This window comes from Sander vitreus, chromosome 12 (assembly GCF_031162955.1).
Source record: "Sander vitreus isolate 19-12246 chromosome 12, sanVit1, whole genome shotgun sequence".
Taxonomy (NCBI): domain Eukaryota; kingdom Metazoa; phylum Chordata; class Actinopteri; order Perciformes; family Percidae; genus Sander; species Sander vitreus.
This window is the reverse complement of record NC_135866.1, coordinates 14,328,609-14,348,993: the sequence shown is the minus strand read 5'-3', so window position 1 is coordinate 14,348,993 and position 20,385 is coordinate 14,328,609. Positions and strand designations below refer to the sequence as shown.

Sequence of the window (20,385 nt, the reverse complement as noted above, 5' to 3'; positions counted from 1 at the left end):
TAAGGATGGTTGATTTTCTACCCACATGATGAACATAATCACTATTAGTAACACATATCCACATAAATATGATAATTCAAATTTTAAACACATTTATTGGGTTCATATTGGAAATCGTCACCATCTCATGGCATAGTTTTATGGATAATTACCGCCAAAGAGATAATGCAGCATATGAAAGGAAAGCTTTGAGGCTTCTCCACTCACTGGGAGGAGAGTGCGTAGGTTTTGTTGTGCATCTGAGCTGTACCCAAAAGGCAAATATGTGGAAAGTTTGGTGACAAGCATCCAGGCGTGTGGTTAACAAGATTGCATCTGGTGAGCAGGAAGTGTAGCATATAACTAAACTACGTATTTAAAAGGGGAAATTATTTTCACATTAAGTTCAGTTCCATCAGTAATCCTTCTAAATATAGATAGAACTATTTCATTTTCAGTAGAAAATAATTATTCAAATACCCTATAGTGCAAATCCCATTAATTTAGTGCATGACACAGTTTTTGATTTCCTACCACAGAACAAAACGGAAAAAGAATCCAGTAAACATTCAAATCTGTTGTCTTATTTTGGTAATCTGGCTGCTTACTGACAAGTAAATAATCAATACAAATAGTTCTGAAGTGTCTGAAAATAGACAGGCGATTTAAACTGTAACTAACAGCCATGCATTTTCCAGCTGCAGAGCAGTGTTGAGGAAATGACACCAGCTTTGATGGGTTGTATAGCTTTTGAGATGAGCCTCTTTATGCCGCTTGCAGTTCCATTATGGCTTTGTTCGAAAGCTTGTTTACCTGCTGATAACATACACTGGTGGATTCAGGAGCACCGATCCAAAATCTGCTGCCAAAGTCACTCAAGTCTCATTGTACTGCAGGAGGGGAAGAATGAAATGTTTATGCGGAGGGGAATGCAAATGCTAAATGTGAAATCAAACTATGGGACCAATAAGGGATCAGAATAACTTTGCCAGGTTTTATTTTTAGCCCAGTTGCAATGCTAGCTTTGTGAAACACTCTTCAGTTTAGCCTCTGTGCATCTGTGTGCTTAGGTTTTACTCAGTGGAGAAATGCTGTTCCAATTTTACAAAAATGTTAAAACTGTAGATTATCAAATAGGTCGAGGAGAACATAGTCTGATTCAATAATGCTGCATATTATTTTAATTGAACTGGCTGGTTGAGGAAAATACCTGATTATGGAGCTGTTTGTCTCTGATAATATTCAATATCAAATAACCAGCAGATCAAAAACTGCTCATCAAATCTCATCGTTGTACATCACTCGAATATTTTTGGATTTCACTGTTAGAAAAGCTATGGTCTCAGGTCAAAGGAATAGCCCCTTGGTTTGCATATTAAAGAGGATTTGCTAGACCTCTGTTAGCCATGCATCCCCATGCAGGCAGGTCTCCAGGGGGCCAGCAGGGCCCCACAGACGGGCAACTAGGGGGCCAGGTGACCCTGTCTCTGAGGTTAGCAGGAAACACTAAAGAGGGATGGGCAGGGAGCTGAGGAGCCACTGAGTGCGAGTGTGCAAGGCTGGTGATGGCAGCTGTCAATGGTTTGGAAGGAGAAGCAGACAGATTGTGCGTTCTGTTGGTGCAGCCAGTTCGCCACCTGGCAGGCTTTTCCTTGTTAGAACTTCTTGCTGTTTCTGTTCTCATCAGAGAAATGTTTTTCCTCTTATCCTCTGTGTTCAGGGGAAGTTAAATTTGTCAAAATGTTTAAAGATGTTTAGTGAAATGCAATTGTTTAAAGTACGCTCTGTGCATTCTAAAAAACTGCTGCTGCTCTGGTACCGTAAAAAAGCTATATATTTATGATTGTAAACCTTGCTTAGGACGATGGACTACATAATTAAAATAAAAAATAAAAAACTACATACAGAATTAGAAAATGTAAGGTATACAATGTGAGTGCTGACCCTGTGCTACATTATTTAACTGTTTGTAAGAAAGCAGGTATGTTTCAAGGGCTAGGATTTACTTATAAAAAATTATCTGTAACTTTCCAATCCCATCATGGCCGTAAATGCTGCTCCATGTTGTTCACTTGTTAAGAAGAAATGCAAACGTAAACCATGAACAGCTTAAAAGTACATTTAAAAATCAAATTTGGCAGTCAGCGCTTGTTTCAACAGGATTAAAAAAAAAGTCTTTCATTTGATATAAATATATGCAAAGAGAGTGGTGTGGTGATCTGGGTGCCAGAGGTGGCGCTTTACTCTGGATATTCTGGCTTGGGCCTGTAAGGGACATAAATTAACATGAATTAACACATGCATGCAATAAGAAAATAATTAATTCAAGTTATCAGTCACCTCTTCCATTCCAGGAATCTGATTGACAAGATAAAGTAATGTGCAAACTGCTTTTCAAAGCTAACAGCCTGGAGCACCCCTCCTATTAGTTAGTCATTCCCTCAGTATCACACCCGGAATCTGTCATTTCACAATTTTCTCCCATAATGCATATGTGCCGCTCTCACCACTCCACTACAGCAACTGCCATCTAACAAGTTGACACAGAGAATGATACAATTCACGTCCAGTATTCAGTTCCATATACAGCAAGCATCTGAGGCAGACGGGTCAAGAATATGGTACATTCTGTTCTCTCTCAAAATGGCCAGGACTCTAGAGAAGCTAGATGAAGCTCCCATGATATCCTTCGAACACCTCAGATGAGTTTTTCAGGATTTAAAACACTCACCAGGTGTAAAATAGTCTGTAATAATGAAATTATGCAATATCTCAAACTACTTTTCCCTTAATCTACTGTGATTTCATGTTACCTCCATTAAACCAGCAATACTGTTCAGATGCATTATCTCTTTTACAAGAAAGACCTGGCCAAAACTAGTTAGCACATTAAACACTCACACAATAAATGTACATTCACATATAGCATATTCGTAGCATTCACAGTAAGATAGGACCTCAAATGCATGAACAAGAAAGCTTGACTGTTTAAAACAGTTACATTCCTCATCAAACATGCTGTGAATGTGGCGTTTGAATGCCTGATATTTAGGTAGTGTTTGCAACAACAAAAATGTATCTTGTAAATGATTACAAACCCAGGCTGGGTAGTACAAGTTCACAAGAGTCACAATGCTACAGCAAATACGTAGGCTACATAATTGGGAAATCCTTCGACATAATGGCATTCTTGATAAAAAATGTTTTTATTAAAAATGTAATCATTTGAACAACCATTAGGGGCCACATGTTCAGTCTAGGTCAGTTAAAGAATTTCCATCCTTGATTATCTGCTTTGTTAGCTAGTGGCTATAGCCTGTTTGCAACGACATACAGTAGCAAATAAAAGAGAACCCTTGGGATGTGTATTTCTTAATGACCATAATGACATTCTCATATTCTTGTTCGGTATATACTTGAACAACCAGTTAGCAAGGCATTTCAATGTTTTTTTTTAACATTGTCTGCTAACCTGATGCTAAAAGGTAGCTGGTGGTTTTATCCATGATACCTGCAGTTTTAGTTAGGTTTAATTGGCACTTTTTCTGTCTGTAAGGATTTATTTAACCAATTTGGTATGGTTTGAGCTCAGTTCAAGTTAAATTAAGCTAGTTAGCTAGCTAGTATATATGTATGTTAAGCCAGCTAGAAAGTAAGTTAGCTAGTTTGTAAGCCTGTGTGAGCTAGTTAGCATTAAAATTGCTGTTAGTGAGCACAGTGTCAAATTCAAATAAGCTTTAATGGCATTAACTTTTTGCTAAAGCTACATTTGTATCTTTAATTGTGCTTACTTTGTCACATGTGGGTCTTTGCTGGAATAACACGTTGAATGTTCTGTCAAAATATTCACAATGCAAGTGACTAATTTGAATATTTATTATGTGCATTTTGATAATGATAATACTACTGTTAAAAGAGTATTATGTTGCCATTAAATTAGTTTGGCAAATTTGCCAATGTGTTTATGAAGTACGACCAAAGGGGTTGAGGTAAAGCAAGCTGCAAACCAAAAAGCGCACTTGTCCAATTTGGGTAGAAAGAAAAAAAAAAGCTCCAGAGAAGGATATTGTACACAAAAGTTGTTCTGTTGCCCGTGAGTGTGGTGTCAGCCAGTCCCAGTCCCTGTGGCCCTCACCGTGCAGGCCTGACGGGAAACTGACTGCAGCTCAGGACATGGCCTCGTTTGTTCACGGTCCCCTCTCTCTGAAAAGAGTTATGCTGTCTGTTTTGAATGGACAGCGTTTTTCTTTGTGTGCTCGATCAAAACAGAGGGCAAAGTTAGTCAGCAAGTTGCATAGCTTCTGCATTCTGATTCTTCAAGCCTCTTTTGTATGAAGTTTAGCACAATGTTTTACACTGTGTTTGACCTGAATGGCATGCTGGAGGTAGGAACATTTTTCTCAACTACAAAACAGAAAGGGGTAGAATGTAATTTTGCTATCAAATATTACTGATTCATGTTTCTACTGTAGAACTAAACTAGTAAAATGATCATATGGGGTTAACAACTCAGATACAGTACACAAAATGACAGAGTGCAGTGTTGCTGAAATATTTATATGCTTTTATCTGATCTATTTCCTAACCACTAGGTATTTGCCTGTGAATCCCTGGCACTTTTGATATTACCTGAAGGCAAATGGTATATAGATTTATACAAGTTATTTACAACAACAGCCAAGCCATTCCTCTGGAAACTAGGCTGCAGATCAAAGGATTGTTTTGATCTCTACTTAGCATATTTGTTTAACCTAGCCAGTGATTCTGAAAAGTGCACAAGCTTTTCGATGATATGCAGAGCACCCTTTATCCGTCTTTTTCTTCTGTTAGCTACGGATTTAAGTACTTTCTGTATTTAGGAGACAACTGGATTTGCCAGCTTTTGAAATTTAGTTGCCCACTGCTAGCAGTCTTGGCACTCAGAAATAGATAACTAGGTATGTTCCACTGCTAATCCTGATCGGCCTTGTAATAGTATTTGCGGACTGTACAGCACTCAATTAGGGCATAATGTGCTATTTTTATTTCCTTTAAGTTGGATTAAATGTTTTTTTTTCAGTTTCTACTGTTTACTGTGTGGGTACTTTGCAAAGTATTGTTTTATACTGTTTCAATCAGTACCACTCTCTCCACACAGAATGTCAGGAGGAAAACAATGTCCAAACGCTCTCTAAAAAAGATGCCAGGGCAATCAGGAAATTTTCTGGAATGCTTAAGAGAATGCATATGCACACAATGCCCTAATTCTCTCTTACTTTGGGTTTGGGAAAGATGAGCCCAGGTTTATTGAGAGCCAAAAAAGGGGGCAGATGGCTCACAAGAGGGATAAACCTGGGAAGTCATGCTGTAAATGTGTTTTACAGAAAACAATGAAAGGAGCGGACAAAGCGATTGTGGCAAAGTCCTTTGGAAAATGGAAAAGCAGCTCTCTAAGGTCCAGGACCATGGAGAAGCCGGATGAGCCGTCCGAGGAGAGTAAGGAGAAGAGCCTTTCCAACTGCACCTGTGAAGCCCCCCAACTCGGCAAGAAACCAGTTGGTAAAAGTACCTTATTTTCTTATTTCTAGTCCATTCACACTGCTGTGTCTCACAGCTTATTCTTCTTGTGGCAATTTTAATTATTACTGTGGTGATTTTTTTTTTTCCATTTGACTCTCTGGCCTGCCATATCCGGTGAACAAACAAACCACATTGTTGGGCAGGAGAATTCCTTTTGAGGCAAAGTGTGTCTCCGATGATACAGTGTTGCCAGAAAAAGACAAAGCAAAAAATAGCAAACACAAAAACAGTCACAGGTGCATGGGAAAAAGAGAGAACCGAGTAAATGGTCACTGCGGTCCCCAGGAGGTCTTTCAGTGTTAGCCAGTGCGGTGGGTGGACTTCTGACAAGGACGTTGGTTAGCAGCCAGGTGGAGTGTGTAACTGAGAATGCCTCTGTTTATTCTTTTCACATGCTAATGTGGCTCCTATGTGACTTTAATGCGGAAAAACTTTTTCTTGGAGTTAACATTTTTGTTGTTTCAATACCTGCTCTTGTATCACAGTAGTGGGCTTATTCAAAGGCTCCATGCTCTTTCATATAGGCTTGGAACTGTGCCAGGGATAGAGATATATTAACTGTGCTGTATGTAAAGAACGATTTTACACTGTACAAACAGGTACAAATTTGGCTTTACAAATATGACAGAGAGCTTGTCATTATTTGTGTTAAAATTATGATTCTGAGACATGTTTGTGTTGTTGTTTTGTTTTTTATACATTAAAAGCATATACATTGACATCACTATAGATTTCTGGAGGAGGTGATTCAGTGTTTATGTGGAAATAGGCCTGTATATGTAACAAGGCAATATGCTTTGTACTATATGCTATCTACTCTTTATGATAAATTTAGTCCATGTAGCATTTGACTCTTATCTTATTTGCAGCCCATTATCTTCCATATAGTATATAATGTGGACTACAGTATGTTATCGATTTTTATCCTTCCAAAACCTGAAATAAGGTTTCTGACAATCTGTAATAAAAGACTAAATGATGGCCCAAGTCCTGAGCAAATGCACCCCTATGTGGACACAGTAAGAACAGTGGGGTAAAAAACAGGCCATGCAGTCCTTATAGTGCAATTACAATGCTATCTAACTTTTAAGTATAACAGGCTATCAATATTGCAGTAAACATGCTCTAAAATATATCTTTCATTAGTTCATGAACCAGCCTAATGTATAATCCAGGAGTGCAAAAGAGCAATATGGCCTCACACTATGGGTCTTTTCATACCTTGAAGTGTACGATCTGTAAATAGCTTAAAAGGCATTGCATCTGCCATCTGCACTTCTAGGAACTCTTCTGCATAACCATTAAAACAAGCTGTCTCAGAGGACATCATTCGTTTTTCAGCCTCAACCCTGAATTACGGTTTGTTCATTATAATTACAAGGGAGGAGTGTTGCCAGGCTAGCCCGCAGAATGCCAGGTGCACACTTCCATAATCTACCATTTTAAACAACTCAGAGCTTTAACAACAGTATCTACATGCTATTCAGCCATTAGTTTAGTTTGGCTTTCATGCTCAAACTCACATCAGTCATCCAAGCATTTTATTTGCCGCAACAGACATACAGGAAGGAAGTGCAATACTTTGTAGTGTTCCATTTTCCTAAGCCTACTTAGGTTATGTGACTGAGCCATGCCGCTGTGTGAAATTGTATCCCGATACTGGCACTGTATCCTTGTGAGGGAGTCTTGTAAAATAGGTTTACTTAGCGCCTTTGCTGGCATTTTCAGAAGATAGCAAATGCACAAACACTGTCCGTGATCGGATTAACTGTTCAACAAAATGATGTAACTCTTTGTCTTTCTTGTGTGGCATAGGTTTCTCTGCTTAAGTTTAGTGGTCATCCAAAAGGGAATAGAAACATATGAAATCCAGTCACATCATTATAATCCATATATTATAAATGCAATAGATGACAGCCTTGGTTAGTCAGCCTTTGTCCCATAAATGTGACATTCAACTACCCAAAGTGAATCACTCATCCACTAAATTCACTAGATTTTCCAGATATTGTTTCAAACTGCACAACAACAATCCTTAATTAACACAAGTCCTAATTTGTAAGGCATTTCATTTTGAACTTAGCCTGATGTTCCTCTCCAGTGTTGCGGCACAGGATTTAAATTGCATGTGATAAGTGTGAAAGATTTTTTTTAAGCATCCATATACAGTATAAAGTACGCTATGCCAAGTACACAGAGAACATGAATTTGCACCTGAGGACATATAGCTATACATCCAGAGTCACAAGGTGTGTCAAGACAAAATGTTAATTACACAATTTATGACAGAAATCAGTTGAAATATCTCCATGGATCTCGCTTATTTACATTTTAATTACTACTATTACTTATTCTTATTTTTTAGATGTGACCATAGCAAGCTCAATTCCTCCCTTACACTAGAAAGGAGCAAAATGACTGTTTTCCACTGGAGGTTTAGATGCTTGTTTATCACTTTTAAATACCATCATCTTTGCTGAAATCCCCTCTCAAAAGAACCTTTCACTTGCTGGAATAAATTCAAATTAAAATTTAAATCCCTCTTTGCATTTCTTCAGCCTTTTTTAAAATAGCTGCCTCCTTTTAGAAAGCTGTTTATGTAGTGATCTGTTCATAATCCAGTTTGTTTCTCAACAGCGAAAAACACAGAAATCGTATTATCACTATCTTGGAGAGATGATGCGAGAAATCAGGAAGTATAAATGTCTGGATCTGTGGAAGTTTCCAAAGTTGCAAAGCTGAAGAATATGGCAAAAGCCTTTCAATAAAGTAGTCTGTAACACTGCAAATTGACTTGCAAATATGCAGAAATATAAAGTACATTGTGCCGATAACTCAAAAACATTTCACCAACCTTTTGCAGAGCTAGTGTAGAGATAGACAATATGTGCTCATTCAACAAATGCACAATATTTTGGCATGTTTCAGACAATGTAGACAGTATTTCTCATATACTGTAGATAGATGCCTCATCAGAAATGTTGATGTGTATGACATACAGCTATTGAAGTGAGAAATGTAAGATTAACCCCTGGCACCATGGCTGACACGCAGATCTCTGTAAACAGCTCTTTTTAAATGTTAGGAGTTGCTCACCTTGTAATATACTCAGAAAAACAATATCTAATCAGAAATGTAAGAAATATGAGCAAAAAAAACAGACATTTACATGCAGTGCCTTTGATAACAATCCATTTTAGATGTAAAATGACGCAGAAGAGGCCATAGGGAAATTTAATTTGCTCAAGCTAGATTGGATTTATTGTTTAGAAACAAATTATAATTGTGTCTCCAGAAAGTTAACCAAGATCCAAACAAAAAGAAATCAATGACCCACCCCCATTAATCACTCAAAGCCAGCTACTTGTGCTGAAGAAACTAACTTCATAATCAATTTCTTTGTTTTGCTCAAAGGACATTTGCATTTTGGTTCATGTCAGCAAGCTTCCTGTGTCTGGTGCAATCAAAAATTGCAAGCCATCCACATTAATGGAGTTTTTTCTATTTATTCAAGTGCATATCTCTGAATACTCAAGATGATTTTAGCTTATTATGCAAACTACCCTACAAATATTTTAAAGACAAGAAAAAAAATATTCTATTGAGTTGCAGATTTAACTTTTCTGATGCTTCTCATGCTTTCATTGTCACAGTAAAAAAAAAAAAAAAATCTGTATGCTACATCATCTAACACATTTTATTTTAGTTTTAATGACTAACCAACCAATATCTGTGCCTTAGGATCTTGCAATTGAGCACCCACGGGACTTCTGAGACCAGACAGAAATGCCTCCTGTTAGTTGTGTCTAGACATACTATTATGGCCACCAAGGTCATTATCAAAGCACACATTATACACACCTGTTACCATTGTTTAGATGCTCGTTTTTGGCTGAACATCCAAGCTCTTATCTGGCCATTTGTAGGCGTGTCTGCTTCATTGTCTGCCCGCCTGAGTAGAAAAGATGGGCAGGGACCCCGAGAGACGCCCAGATCTGGACCTAACCTCTCAATGACACAACACAATGAGTCCACGGCCTATGAACTACAAAAGCCAGAAATTAACTAACCATTCATGCATTAATTTCTTAGATGTAAGCAATCAGATGCTCTCATATGAGGTCAGTAAATGTAAGGAACCAGCAGTGACCACCAATGACTGATGCTTTTAGTTAGATGCTTTTAGTTGTTATTGGATCATTTAAACATGCATTTTTTTTAAAGATTTTTTTTTGGGGCATTTTAGGCTTTTATTTGTATAGAACAGCTGAAGACATGAAAGGGGAGAGAGAGGGGGAATGACATGCAGCAAAGGGCCACAGGGCGGCTGCTGCAACGAGGAGTAAACCTCTATGGGCGCCTGCTTTACCAGGTGAACTACCTAGGTGCCCTAATAGTAAAGAAATTTAAGCATGTTAATCTACATTTCTCTGGATCCACATGGTTTTAGGAGTAAACTTGTATTTCCATGCACGCAATTTACAGCCTTAATTGTGACATTTACGCCACAAAAGTTCAAGTTTGGTCACTTGTCACTGATCTTTGGCCAGTTCGTTGCAATGAGATGCTCTCATTTGAGGGCAGTAAATGTAGGGAACCAGTTGGGGGCTACTAATGTTTTTCATTAAGGTAAATGATTTAGACCTGCAATTATACGTATAATTATGAAAGCCAACCATTTAAATCAACTATCTTTCTGGAACCATGTGGATTTAGGAATTGCATGTATTGCCATGCACGCAACATACAGCCTAATTATGATTTTTACACACAAAAGTCCATGTTTGGTCACCCGTCACATCTAGTAAAACTGTATCTTTGACCACTTAGTTGTTCTATTAGTTTTTGAAGACTGAAGGAGAAGTATATTACATCCCATGAGATGAAGATTTAGTGAGCTAAGACAACAAATTCAAATAAAACAGAGCCAGTTAGTTCCAAAAGGCATTAGTTCAAGGCAGAGATAGAAGACCCCCTATATTTGTCCAAAAAACATTTGAAATGTTATTGAAGTGTCTTCAAAGGACACTGAATAAACATATTGTAAGGTTTCCTATGGTCACACGCAAATCACCCCAGAGGGGATTGCTGGGAAGTAATCTAATCATTTCTTTTAACTGAGACACAATGACATGCGGTGTAGATAATGATCCCCATGAAAAATGTACTATATTTTCAAAAGAATATTCCCTGTCTGCTGACATTAACATAAAGATAGTTATACATCCTGGAGCCATATCAACAACATGTACTTATGTTTGGTTGCTGCTATTTGCATATGCAAATAATTTTTTAAATTTTAATTCAGTCCTTTTATGTGACTTTGTGTGATGAACAAGCGGCATCAAGTGGTTGCACAATGAGGGTTCAGTACCACCAAGAACAAGCATTTGTGTCATTTTAGACCAAGCTTAAAGCATTATAGCTGAAATTAACCACAGTTTAATATAGATTTTTACACATCTATCATATTCAATGGCACAGTGTGAATATGCATTGTTGTTTGGGTGTATGGGCTGCCATGTGAAATTAGTCGCTTTGCTTTGTTAAAATTATGGGGCGGGGTGTTGAGTGAGGGGGTTTGTTGAAGTTTTACTGCTGACATTTTGATCCTGCAGTGCATTAGAAGAATTCAGTTAAACATATTTGTGTAGGTTTCACAGGAGGAAGGTATAGTGCTCGAAACAACAGGGTGCTGTGACCCTTCACTTTGCTTACATAATTTGCAGCAGAATGCAAAAAGCTTTTAGACACAGATGTGACCCATTGTAATACCTTTCTAAATGCAATCAAACACTTTCTACAAATATGAGCAGGACTTTTTAAATGTGAACCCTTGTTTGACATGTAATTTCTGTCCAACCCACTCCTCTTTCATTCCTCCATCAGCTCTCTCCAGTTATGCCCACATTTTTTGTTGACGAAATAGCTTGACAAAACACTAGTTTGTGTTCTATGCCTGCTCTAAATAAGCTCTCTCTCTCTCTCTCTCTCTCTCTCTCTCTCTCTCTCTCTCTCTCTCTCTCTCTCTCTCTCTCTCTCTCTCTCTCTCTCTCTCTCTCTCTCTCTCTCTCCCTCTCCCTCTCTCCATCTCTCCCTCTCTAAACAGATGTTAGGGAAAAAATAAAATGTCACATTTTGTAATGGTGATGCAGTGTAGTCCTCAATATGTTACTGTCTCACAAATTGTCAAGATTTCTTTACATGAGTTGATTTTTGTGTTTTTTTCCAACAATATTGATATAGTCTAGTTCAGGACATGAAATAATCATCCCTAGAACAAGCTTGTGTCCTCACAGCGAGATTGTCTGCATCAGCAAACAAAGAACATGTTATTTGATAAGATGCTTAGATAGAGGATTCTTTACTTTCATATGTTTGTCCGATTATCAGGCACAAATGGTGAAAAGAGGGGAAAACGGAGCAGGTCGACTCTCTTTGTATGTCTCTTTCACAGTGTACCATGAATTGGCTCTTGAAGACAGTTAGAAATTAGACTTTCAAATGAGGCATTAAACAAGGTGATGATCAACTGCCAAACCTTAAGTAATGATATTCTCCATCCTCAAGTCCCCGGCCTTGCATAACCAAATGCACAAATCACAGAAAAAAGAACTGAAAATACATTATTATTACATATTGTGTTCACACGTCAGTCCCCCGGGACAGGGGGGGACGTCACCGACAGATAAGCATGTTTGGGTGGCCCCTACCATCAGCTGGGGAAGGCTATGCTTGGATCTTAAAGGGTGGGCCCCCTCATGGGTATCACTTATTTTAAATCCTGAGCCACACCATTCACCCCCCTCTTTTGCCCCCCTTTGCCCCAGGCTCCACCCAGAAGTGTGGTTCCCTTTGTCATTGTAATCTGGCCCTGTTTGCTAAACGCTTCCACTGTTTACTCTCTGCTATGGGGGCTTGTATGAACAGGAGTCAGCAGGACGCAGGGTGACATCACTTTGGCTGGGGGGGTGTTTGAAAAGCTGCATTTGTGATGTCTCGGGGCCCCGTTCTTCTTTTATTCTTCCCTGTCTCTATCCAGGCCTGTCGAACGCATGAGCTAACTCAGGAGGGTAACATGGCCTACAGGGAGGAATTACACCTAATTACTTGAATAACTGCTAGGCAGCCTTCCGTAGTCACCAAAAATCATTTCCAGGTCTCTGCCTTTTACTGATAGCCAGACTTCTTGTCACAGAAAACCCTGGACAAAGCTTTTACATTCAAATGGTCCAGGAGAAATGAAACAGACTGACAGGTACAAACATTAAAAAGGGGGGAAATCAAATTAACAGACAAGGATTTCATATCATCTATTTTTGTTGTTGCCGTAGCGATAAAGTCGCAGACATTGAAACTGGTCTGTTGAGCCATTGTTATCATCCCTGGCCATCTGCTGCTGAGGAGTGACATTCCCTCTCATTTGCATGATGAGTGATGTATGAGGAGCTTGGGAGGGCATATGCCCTGGTCTTATGACAAAGCAAGAGAAAGTTTTTTTTTTTAACACATAAGAATAAGGATCAGTATATAAATATAAATATGAATAAGGCTGGAAGAATGAGCTACAAAAAGGGAATAAATCACCTGTGAGTGTATATACATGTGTATTTGCCTGCATGTATGTTGCATCTTCCCTAAGCGCACACAAATCTGTGGCGTCTGTGCGAGTGTACGCGCGCATGAGTAGAGGCTAGTGCGCGCATCTGCCTTCTTGTGTGCCTGTTTGTGTGTTTTGCGGATGTGGGAGTAGAGCGAGGAGGGGGGTTGGTGGCTGTTGATGTGCAAATGTGCATCATGTTGAAGGGCTGTGAATGGGGAGGTGTGACGTAAAAAGGGACCCGAACGCAGGTGCTTATCTCGAGGCTGTCAAAGGCACAGTATGTCATATTCCTGGGGACTACCTTTCAAAGCCACAGCACCAGCTCAGCTATCAAGAGATTGGGAGAAAATCAAACTTTTTGGATCACAGCACTAGGTTGGTGTCAAAGTTCTTTTTATTTAATACAGACTGTCAGTTTGGTCAGCATTTATCATCACTGATACTCTGTATCGCATTTGTGAACGACAAGCCTAGATGCTGTCATCTGAAAACAGGAGTGTTAGAAACTTACTTAGATTTACACTGAGATTCACTCAGCTGCTACACTTGTGTTCTGTGGATTTTCACAAGATTATGTGAAATAGTATTATGCTGGCAATTGTTTTAAACTGTGTCACGGAGTATTTCGAAAATATTGCACTGGTGATGAACATTTGTTTGCTTGATACAAATCAGTGTTCTTAAAAATCTTAGCTGGAAAGCGAGCGCAGCTTCTGTTCAGGTTTCAGACAGTTTGAGAGGAGATTAAATGGCTCAAACAGTTTTTTGAGAGGCATGACCTATTTTTGATCATACAGATAGCATAAGATACCGTCTATCTAGATTAAATTCATAGCATTTGTGTGGAGTATAAGCTTGTCTTAGAAGAGCACATGTTCGTATTGTATGCAGAGACAAAGCATTGTCAGGTTGCCTGTGGCTTTGACAGTGACAGCTGTACATACTGTACAAGACCACTGAGTCTAATGCAAAACAACATTAAACATTGACTCTGTGTTCCAATAACATATTTGAACAGTCCGTGAATTATTTTATTGCATCCTGTTCTGGTCCGGTAAAGCTAAATGTTGTGTGATAGTAACACAGTCTACAAGTGAACTTTTCTGTTATATGTTGGTAAGTCTTAGCTTTGAATAAATTCAGAGGAGCCAAAGCACTCAACAGTCTCCAGAGCGACTATTGATTTAGGAGGACGGATGCTGGTTAGAAAAGTTCATCATTTACTAGTAACGTGCGGCACACTAATGGCTCAGATCCTGCTTTACGACCCAACTCTAAGTTGATCATTGTTAAACAACAGTAGGATTTTTTTTTTTAAGCGAGAGCAGACTTTAGGCCTCGGTTGAACTAATTGTCCTGATGTTATCACAACTTCAATGTATTTTTTAGATTTTGTTCTTTATTCTTTTGAACAACAGAAAATAAACAGTTTAGAGTCTATGAGAAAGAAAAGGTATGTACTGTAAACTACCAACATCTGCTATATCTGCCAATCACTTCTAAATGACATGTCTTTCAGAGACAGTATACTCTGTGATTGAGGTGTTAAATCATCTATAGGTCTGGGGAATTTCACTAGTGGCAAAATAAATCTAAATGCCAGTTGTCATTCTGCCTGTTAGCCTCCATTTAATCACAACTCCATCAGCTTATTTCAGTCAGCTCACACCTCAACAAACAAAAAAAATTGATTATCCTTTGAAAAGTTTGGCAAGTTATTCAAAGATGATAACTTGTGAAGACAGGACCTGTGAGCGGGTTTATAAAGTTACACCTCTATTGATTAGAGAAGCAGCCCAGACTATAGCAGGGATGTGTGGTAAAGCAGTGATAAGTAAGGAGGCATTATTCCTCTCTGCTCCCCGCCCTCTGCTTCAAAGCACAGGGATGTTGCTGCACAACACATAAATGCAACCTCTGTTCGCCTCCAGGAACTGTCCATGGTACCTGCTGCTAAACAAAACTGGATTCACAAACTTATTCACGTAGCTGCAATGCACACTAAACTTCTGTGGTGGAAAAATATATTTCTGTCTATTTACATCAATCTTTCAAAGAAATAAAAATATAAAAGTTATTTTGATTTCTAATAGCTTGTTTTGATTATAAGTCAATTGCCGTCAGGTGCACACAATGTAAACACCAAAAATCACACGAAAAAGCTCAGCATAATATTAGTCTGTTACATATTGTGTACCTGTTTTTGCACCGCTCAAACTTCAGTTAGTTAATCCAGGGAAATGAATTATGTGGATTTAATTCAACAAGGTCTCAGAAATGATCCATCTGCTGTTGAGCAGCTGGTGAAAGGATAAATGTAATTAATTACTTAACTTTTGAACAGTATTCCAGAAAAACAGTGCTGTTTGTGTGTCCTACTAGGAAAAAAATGTAAAGCAACAGTGTGATACATACCTTTCAAATGTATTCTTTTCACTTTTGTTCTTAGAAACATGTTATATTTGAAATAGTCTTTCCAGGTAGCCTCTAACATTGTTTAAAATTGGTGTAAATGTATAATCCATATATCTTTCAGGAATTTGTTACAATGGCAATAAAAGGCTTTCAAATATTATAAATATTGCATAAATTAAACTTCAGCAGATACTAAATTAAATAGCATAATATATAATTAAGTGTATAGAATTCTAGATGAAAGTAACCCAAAATCCAAAACGATTTAATGATTATTGTATATATCATTTGAAAATCTGAATAAAATGTTAGTGTTAGTGTATAATGGCATTCTTATTTTTTTTTTTAGCTTGGTTCTACTTTACAGCAAAATTACCTAAAAATGTTAAAACAGGTGAGATTTTCCTAAAAAGATAATAAAATCACAACACAAAAAAACTTTTAGTGAATAGTTATATTTGCTTGACAGGGCAAGACTATGAAATGTTCTCAATTAATATTACATGGGATTTTATTCCGCCTTTCTTGTTTTAAAAATATATTTCAGAATTTACCTTGATTGTAATGTACCTCATTGGCTGCGGTTTTGTTTGTTGGCCTAACTATAAAGGATCTGCTTATACCCTTGTGGGTTGGGAAGAATTAGGATTTATGAATTTATTTCCTCTGTTGTATTGTTTAAACAGCTTTGGTTTAGTTTTGATCCCTTCCTCTTGCCTTTGAGGCTGTTCCACGGTGTCAGCTGTTGACTGATAGTAAGAGAACTGCCTCCCAGTGTGAATGAAAGAAAACTAGCGGTTGGTAAACACTGATAAGGGATAAATAGAAAGCGGTCAGGCAGAGATAGTTCTGTGGGAGCCCAGATTGTGTGCGGTCTGTTAAAATGAGATTCTGAGCCTGTCCTTTTTATTCTTCCTCCCCTCCCCTCCCCTGTGCGGCGTTTGTCTGGAAAATCTCCAGTGACCCGGCTCGGCAGTCCCAAGCTGCAGTATTCTCTTTTTGTATTTGTTTTGTTTTCTAACAAGGGTCAAGTTGGCCAATAGACATGTCCCTGATGCCTATAGACAGCTGTCATGACTTCAAGTACTTACAATAGTTACATTTTACACAAATACATGGTTCAGCACCAACAAACACCGCAGTAAGAGATTTGTTAAAAAGCTTAATATGTACACAATTTTGAAAAGCAGTTTGTCATGTGTTTATTACCTATCCTATAATTTACCCTCAAAATCCATTAAGTTTTTTTTTAAAAAGCTGAGTAGGAGCAGTTCTGAGCATCCATCATCCTTTCTTATATCACCCATTACATATGTGCTCAAAGTATCATGATCAAGTCAAGGCTACATGTATACGTATATACATCACCATGCTATATTAATTAATTACAGTCACATAATTAGACATTTACACTCTCTTTACTACAGACCCTGAAGAATATAACTAATTTCTCAATTACAATGACTCTAAATTACTGTTTTATTCAATTCATTTTTAGGGAGCAGTCTGTCTTATCCGTTGATTTTTTTTTCAGGGGTGAATCTATATTTTACGTGATTACAAAGACCTTCAGAGGTCTTACCTTGAGGATCACCATGTGGTGTATTTACACAGAAAATAGTTCTGCCTATTGTAGCCCAGCAGCTAATGAGATTGGTTGTTAAGTGAATGACACAAAGGCTAAAAAAAAAGCTTAGCGTTTCGGGTGAATATCACTGTGTCCCTGCGCACGCACACACACGCACGCATATACACTCGCACACACACACACACACACACACACACACACACACACACACACACACACACACACACACACACACACACACACACACACACACACACACACACACACACACACACCCAAACATACTCTCTTAGCAGCGAGACTCTGGACTACCCTGTACCCCACCTCGATATCCTTCTGCTCCGTCTCCTCCCCGATGTCACTATGAGATGCAAAACAAAGGCTAAAGGGGGCATGGTAAGTCGAGCTCGTGATTCTGCCCTGTCGGACATGTTAACATGTGCTCATTTAGATGCAGGAGACAAGTGATTCTGTTTGTCTGTGTGAGGATGTGCTGTGCTGTGTAAGCCTCAGGCTCAGAGAAGTAGATTCATTGAAGGGTCGGTTATGTGACTCAGAATCAGATCACCACATTCTTCTCAATTGCTGCTAAAACTTTTCATTATGTGAGCCAATTGCACTTGAACTTTATGTTTTAAAAAGGAAAAAGGTTTATTTGTTGCCTCTTTGCCTGTATTTGTTAATGGTGCTGGTTAATGACACCTAGTTTATTGTTGTTTATCCTTGAGTAAAGCTTGACACAGTGTTGTCCAATGATTTATCTAAAAAGCACTGAAAGGCATAATAGAGAAAGGCATGACAGCACAAGAGAGTGTCTTGTCAAGCATCCAGACTCAGTTTGTATCGATTGCTGAGCGGTTTAGTCACTCACTGAAAAACAAATAGATGTCGTTTTGACACCAACATGTACATTTTAAACACTGTGCAGATATCTTGTACCTTCCCTCTGACCCCTCTTTCTGAGCGCTATAGTAGCACTGCAGCAGTGATTGCTGTAACACAAACATTTAAGTGCATTAGCTTATCATGCTCCACTGTCAGGGTGGAAACTGGGTTAAAGTCCATTGCGTATATTAAACCCTGGACTTAAGTCAAATTTACATTTTGTTAAAGATTACTCCTTTTATTGATGCATATAATGATATTCATGGACCATCTGCTGATTTGGCAAGCATGGATCAAACTCACAAAACAGCCCTGCTAACCTTTTAAGTACAAAATAGTCTGGCTTAACTCTGCTATCCCAGAAGTGTGTGTGTATGTGAGAGTGTAAGAGATTGTATGGATATTGGATAATACTTAATTTAGATCCTCCATGCGGCTCATGCCATATTTTATTTTATCATGATCGCTTTTGGTAGCAGACCAGGGCTTGTGTTTGAACCACTGACCAAATAATGTTTGTCTGACAATGAGCAAAGCAAAATCTTGGTACGAAGAATCTGATTAAACTCTTGACCACAGCATACAGCTCTGAGTTTATATCCGTTACCATGGTTACATGGATTTCACAGTGCAGCATTGCACACTTCCACCTGGTTGTAAACGGCTATACGGGCCTTACCTCTTGAGCGTAATGAAACACTGCTTAAGGCTATTCTAGTTATTCTGATTGAACTGATTTAGTCCTGAACTATCTCCCAGTGTGCATTTCACAGAAATAGGAATTCACCATTGGAAATCCTTACTGCATGAAATACTTATGTTCGACTCATTCCAAACAAAGCTTACGCAGATTGAGAATTCATATGCCAGAGGTAAATCCGAGTTAACACGGATTTATACTGGCATGAGTTAAAGGACTAGAGTTTGTAATCCAGGTGGCCAAGGGATTTTACCATACAGTGGCAAAAATCACTTAAAACTCCCCCAACATCCTAAGCCACTGAGCTCAGTAAGCAGACAGATTGTTCAGAATTGATGACAGAACAACTATATCAGAGCTGGACTCTGTGTGTGTATGTGTGTGTGTGTGTGTGCGTGCGTGCGTGTGTGTGCGTGTGTGTGTGTGTGTGCCCATGTTTGTGTGTGTGCACATATGTGAACATGTTTGCTTCCTACATATACTCAATTAGTACTAAATGGGCTCTTTAGAATAAGACCTTGACAGATTGGTATTATTTTGCTTCAACAGGGTAGAGGAGGTGTATTGGGAATACTGCCTTCTATCTGCTTAAACATCAGTAGCATGAATAAAAAGACAGCATCCTCCATTTCAGTGACCTCTGACTGATTGGCAAAGGGATCAAAGTTGCTGTAATATTCAAATAATCAATGTGTTTGATCACCATATCCAATACATTAATAAATATCCATAGAAATACAAAAGGTGCGTCATTATATGTGCATGGGTTTGTGTGTGTGTGTGTGTGTGTGTGTGTGAACACGCACACCCGTGTGCACATGTGTGTGGAGGACAGAGGAGCAGAGATAGAGTGGAGTTGTTTAATGACAGGAACAGCTGACTCATTTAGAGAGAGCAGTGAAAGGTAATTAACCCTGGGAAAACTACAGCTGCCATGCGAGCTGTTCACTTCAGCGCAATCTGATTAGGAATCACTGCTCGAGTCCCTGACTCCTTTCAGACACTGTGTGTTCGAGGTAAACTTTTCCCTTTGCCCCGGAGAGCCCCGGAGCACTGGAGACCTGCCTTTTGTGACAGGGGATTAGCTGGAACGGTTACTACGTTTCTCCAAATTGCAGACCACCTGGTAGCATTCATGCAACCTCCTCCATGAAAGGGCCTCCTTGGGCAGGAACAATGAGCGGGATTACTCTGCTCATTGTTACACCGGGGCTGGAACTTCTTTTTCCCCAAACACCTGTCCCCAAATTAGACAGGTTTGAAAAAACATGTTCATGACAAAATTCAAAGATTCAAACTAACATGAGAGTGGTTAGGCAGACTGGAGACTTGCCAATGGATGGACTGTCTGTCCATTTATTATGCTATTGATGCATAGTGTAGTCAAGAAGATACAAATTTTATTTGTCTCAATATTTTGGTGTTCTTAATTGGGTTGAAATTCACAAATAAAATAGCATATCATCTAGGCCCCTTTCATACGATAAGGGAACTAAAAGCACCAGAAATTTGGTCAAAAACAGAAATTGGCTCTTTGATGTCAGAAGAAACAATCTGGACTTGGTGCCTTTGTGTGGTCCGGCTCCAGATGAACTCAATTTAGAGGGAAGGCTTTGGGATGACTTTGGAAAGCGATTACAAGATTCATAAATCACC

General features: G+C 38.8%; 1 protein-coding gene across 1 annotated transcript in view; it reads left to right on the top strand.

The window, feature by feature from the left end:
• Positions 1-13,392: 13,392 nt before the first annotated feature.
• st18 (ST18 C2H2C-type zinc finger transcription factor) overlaps positions 13,393-20,385 on the top strand; it is a 31,606-nt gene continuing 24,613 nt past the window's right edge. The window contains exon 1 of the mRNA XM_078265045.1: positions 13,393-13,516. The gene's annotated coding sequence lies outside the window, so the exon portion shown is untranslated. The remainder of the gene's footprint in view (positions 13,517-20,385) is intronic.